The sequence below is a fragment of the Apodemus sylvaticus genome, chromosome 9 (genome assembly GCF_947179515.1).
Source record: "Apodemus sylvaticus chromosome 9, mApoSyl1.1, whole genome shotgun sequence".
Lineage (NCBI taxonomy): Eukaryota > Metazoa > Chordata > Mammalia > Rodentia > Muridae > Apodemus > Apodemus sylvaticus.
The window spans coordinates 69,228,666-69,234,361 of record NC_067480.1 but is presented as its reverse complement, the minus strand read 5'-3'; positions in this window follow the sequence as shown (position 1 = coordinate 69,234,361).

Genomic DNA, 5,696 nt, shown 5'->3' with positions numbered 1-5,696 from the left:
TCCAATATATGGTACAGTTTCTCTCATGGCCAGGATCCATGGGTCCAGGAATCAAGGGGTGCAAAAGGGAATAGTTCCACTCACTATCACTCCTAGTGACCTTCTAGAAAATTTTTGTTTCCTGTCCCCACAATTCGAGGTTCTGCTTGCCTGGAAGTTTTGGTTCCAGAGGGGGAGTGCTCCTAACAGGACCCACAACAAACATTCCATTGAACTAGAAGCTTACACTTCTGCCTGGTCATTTTGGACTTCTAATGCCCTTAAACCAACAGACTAAGAAAGGAATAACAGTATTTGGAAAGGTGATAGATCCAGATTGCCATAGGTAAATTGGATTCCCTCTCCCCAAAGGAGGCAAACAGGATTATGTCTGGAGTGCAGGAGATCCCTTAGGGTGTCTATTAGTACTATCATGCTCTGAGATTAAAGTCAATGGGAAACTACAACAGCCTAATCCAAGCAGGGTAACAAAGGGTGCAGACCCATCAGGAATGAAGGTATGGGTCACTCCTCCAGGAAAAGAGCCAACGCCTGCTGAGGTGCTTGCCAAAGGTGGGGAAAATACAAAATAGGTAGTAGAGGAAGTATTTATAAATACCAGCTTAGGCCACTTAACCAAAAGTAATAAATATGAATAGAAGTAATATGAATGATTCTGTTTTATTTTGTTAAGGAGACATTTGTCGATCTTCAAAAAATTTTTTAACATCAATTGGTATTTAAGTTGAGACACTAAAAGAATATTCCCAAGGGACATTGCCCTATTGTAAATTTACAAATGCATTTGCAATTGTACGTGGAATAGTTTATCATGTTAGGTATATTCATAACCTTGTTATTGTTTCATGTGGACTACAAACTGTAAGTCATCTACAAATTCCCTTACTATATAGCGACTACCCATAAGGTGTGTGACTCTAGAGAAGCCTGACTAATATACTAGGAGTCTGAGGACATTCTAGAACCATGTCTAAGGGTCCTGGGGCTGACTCGCTGCTCTTGCCTCACGCTAGGAGGCTGGGTAGCTTCTGATGGTAAGGCAGCTTCTAATTGGCTACCTGAAATCTGTGTTTTTTTTCCACTAGCTACATTCCCAGATTTGCCAAGTTCTGGGAAACAGAACCTTAGGCCTAGTCTCCTGAAATCCCAGTTTGAAGCCTGCCATGGAATCGGCCTTGCTCTGTCTTCTAATTCTGTTCTGAGAATCCCCAACTTGAGATTTTTAGACCCCAAGCAATTAGCCTAGACATAGAGCAACCTGTTTTTGTTTTTGTTCTCAGCCTGGAAAACTATCAACCATCAAAGTGCTCCCCCCTGCTCCAAGGACTAGTGCTCCCTCCCTAAAAAAAGAAAAATGAAATGTTCAACATCATTAATCATTAGGGAAATGCAAATCAAAACAACCCTGAGATTTCACCTCATGCCAGTCAGAATGGCTAAGGTTAAAAACTCAGGAGACATCTGGTGTTGGCGAGGATGTGGAGAAAGAGGAACTCTCCTCCACTGCTGGTGGGATTGCAAGATGGTACAACCACTCTGGAAATCAGTCTGGCAGTTCCTCAGAAAACTGGGCATGACACTTCCTGAGGACCCTGCTATACCTCTCCTGGGCATATACCCAAAGGATTCCCCGGAATGCAATAAGGACACATGCTCCATTATGCTCATAGCAGCCTTATTTATAGTAGCCAGAAGCTGGAAAGAACCCAGATGTCCCTCCATGGAGGAATGGATATAGAAAATGTGGTATATTTACACAATGGAATACTACTCAGCAATTTAAAACAATGAATTCGTGAAATTTTTAGGCAAATGTTTGGAACTGGAAAATATCACCCTAAGTGAAGTAACCCAACCACAAAAGAATACACATGGAATGCAATCAATGATAAGTATATATTAATTAGCCCAGAAGCTCTGAATACCCAAGACACAATTAGCATAACAAATGACTCCCATGAAGAAGTAAGGAGAGGGCCCTGATCCTGGAAAGGCTTGATCCAGCATTGTAGGGGAGTACCAGGACAGAGAAAAAGGAGGGAGGTGATTGGAGAATGGGTGGAGAGAAGAAAGCTTATGGGACATATGGGAAGGGGGAAAGCGGGAAAGGGGAAATCATTTGGAATGTAAACAAAGAATATAGAAAATAAAAAAAGAAGAGAGAGAGAGAGAGAGAGAGAGAGAGAGAGAATATATTGGAAGCCACGAGGAAATTGGTTCTGGGAGCCAATGGGATGCCTAATCAAGTTCAGGCTGATATAGATTCAGCCTTTCCTTTGACTCGACCTGACTTAGATTTTAACACTGCTAAAGCTAAGAAGAAACTCCATGTCTGCCATCCGATTCTGATGGGGGCCCTCTTAGAGACCACCAGACACAAATTTTTCTAAGGCGAGCCAGCCAGGTAATGCAGGGAAAGAACGAGAACCCCAGGGAATGTCTAGAAAGACTTTTTGAAGCCTATAGGCCCTACACTCCTTCTGACTCAGAAGCTGGAGAGCACTAATCAGCTGTGAACACGGCTTTTGTTAACCAAGCTGCCCCTGATATCCATTGGAAACTTGAGCCATTAAATGGCTTTTCAGCCTGTTTCTGGCACCCAAAAAGCAGTCTCTCTATTTGACTTTGAGTGGCAAGACTTGGAGAGAGGCTTCAATGGACAACTGATTTGGACCTACCAGCATGAAGGATTCAGGAACCTTTAAGCAGGTACTGCATGAAGACTTGGGTGAGTACCAGTAGGCCTACTCCCAAACAGCAGTGTTCCAATATGTACTGCAGGCCCCTGACTTGAAGACATGCCAGGAAGCCACAAGGGATCTGCTACAGGAGCTGAGTCAACTTGACTACTGAGTGTCTGCTAAGAAGGCTCAGGTTTGTCAACTTAAGGTCACCTATCTGGAGTGCATAATCAAAGGTGGGGACAACACATGCTGTTGGACACATAGAGGCAAATCACCCTTAGCATCCCAGTTCTATCAATCCAAAGGCAAGTGCGGGAATTTCTGGGATTTGCCAAGTTTTGTAGACTCTGGGTGTCAGGGTTCACTGAGATAGTCAGACAATTATATGAGGCCACCAGGGACCAAGAAAACAAAGTAGAATGGACTCCTGAGATGGACATGGCTTTTAAGACTCTAAGAAGAGTCTTATTGGAGACACTGGCCTTAACCCTCACAGACATTCACAAACCTTGCCACCTGTATGTGGATCAGAGAAAGGGGATAGCAAAGCAGCTACTCACCCAAACTTTGAGATCATAGAAAGCAATTATTTATCTAAGAAGATGGACCCAGTGGCCCAAGGATGGCCAGCGTGCATCCAGATCATAGCTGCTACTGCCCTGCTGGTAAAGGATGCTGACAAAATAACCACGGGGCAGGAACTTGTTATCATCCCCTGCCCCATGCTATTAGAGAGGACTCTCAAGAATCTACTCAGCTGGTGACTGTCCAATGCCAGACTGGCACTCTTTCAAAGCTCTACTTTTGTATCCCCCTAGAGTAAGATATAACCCATTATTTGCCCTAAACCCAGCCACCCTGCTACCTGACCCATCCTCAGATGTGCAACATGATTTTTCTATAGTTCTGGAGCATATCCAGAACAACATCCCCAACTTGACTGACACACCCTGGCCAGACAGGAATGTGTCTACTTCACAGAAGGGAACAGCTTTATCCATAATGTGATCAGGTATGAAAGGGCAGTAGTACTGGACTTGGACTTCGTTATTTGGGCAACTGCTTTGCTGCCAGGAACTTCGGTCCAGAAAGCTAAACTAAAGGCTCTAACCCAGGCTTTCAAACTGGCAAAAGGAGCCATAGCTAACATTTATGATGGCAGCAGATGGGATTATTGACTGATGAAGGGAAAACTTTCAAAAATAAGGAAGGAATACTTGCTTTATTTGAGGAATTATGACTTCCTCTTAAAGTGGCCATAATTCATTGCCCCAGGCATCAGAAAGGGACATCATAAGTAGACCAAGGAAAAAGGCTGATAAAGCAAAAAGGGAGACTGCTTGAGCTTCACTGCCAACATCCAGGTAGCTTTTGCTGCCCCCTGCACTCCCAGCCATCCTGGAATATACTGCTGATGACAAATGCCATCAGGTGACATATAAAGTAGTGATGGGTGGTTGTTGACCTCTGAAAGCTGACCATCATGGCTCAGGATTTTCTAATCCATCAGATTCTTCAAGCTTCATGTTTGGGTCACCAAAATCTGAAGGAATTGCTGTGAGGGGCAAGGTACAAAATATTTGACTTAGAATACTTGGTTGATCAGGTAATCTCAGACTGTGCTACCTGCCAGACTGAACTCCTCAGGGCCCTATCATGGAGCTGCTCCTAAAACCAGAATCAGAGGTCAATGGCCAGGGAAATGGATTATACAGAAATAAAAATGGGAATATATGGATTTAAGTACTTGCTAGATTTTTTAGGTACCTTTTCAGGATGGGTAGAAGCCCATGCTGCAAAGAAGGAGACTGCCAATATAGTAGCAAAGAAGCTTCTGAAAGACATCATACCAAGTATGGATTGCCTACCCTACATGGGTCTGACAATAGACCAGCTTTTAATCTTTAACACAGATTCTGGGGACCAACTGGAAATTACATTGTATATATAGACTCCAGAATTCAGGACAAGCACAGAAGATAAATTAGACCCTAAAGAAGGCCTTGACCAAATTAACTCTTGAAACTGGTGGTGACTGGGTGTCTCTCCTACCTTATGCCTTATGTAGGGCTAAGAACACCCCTATATTTTAGGTATCCCCTTCTTTGAAATCCTATATGAAGACCCCTCACATGCTGCCTATTTCAGTCTGATATCTTAGCTGAATATGACCAACATAAAATTTTAAAATCCTTGGAAGCTCTCCACAGATTCCAGAAGCAACTTTGGCCTGCTCTACACCATGTTTATGACTCTGCTCTTCCCCATAACCCTCATTGCTTTGAGCCAGGTAATGGAGTCTGGATTAAAAGATATAACCATAAGATTTGGAACCTCGTTCAAAAGGACTTCACACAGTGATCCTGACCATGCTTCTGGATGGTGGATGGCATCAGGACTTGGGTACATCACTACCACATTAAACCTGCCAACAGAGATGATCCAGCAGTTGAGGTCCTAGCAGAGGAGACTTCCAGCAAACTGACACAGAAAGGATAGAAGATTACCCCACACCCTGTCAATCTGCTGAAACTGTGACTCCAGAAGTCCAGATCCTGCTTGCAGGTTATTCATGCTTTTCTGCAAGAACCACTAGCCTCCTTATTATCTGGGTACCCCTAGGGGTTGATGCAACAACCTTGTCATCAACTACACAGTGGCTGGAAAAAAGGCCAATTGGACTTCCAGTTCTTAACTTTTCTCACCCTAGACTTAGAACTGTTGGTTACCAGACTAGGACTCTGCATTGGAAATAAGGTATCCCCAGCCTATTCCCACCTTTGCAATCACACTGTTAACCCCTACTGTTGCAGGATAATGGTTGGTGAGCTTGTACCTCAGGGCTTACTTCATGCATTTATAGCCTGGTTGTAAATACAACTGAGGATTGTGTTGTTGTTGTTGTTGTTGATGATGATGATGATGATGATGATGATGCTCTAATACAGCTTGTACCCAGAATGACTTATTACTCTGGGGAGGGTGTCATCAACTGGCTAGCACCTCAAAATA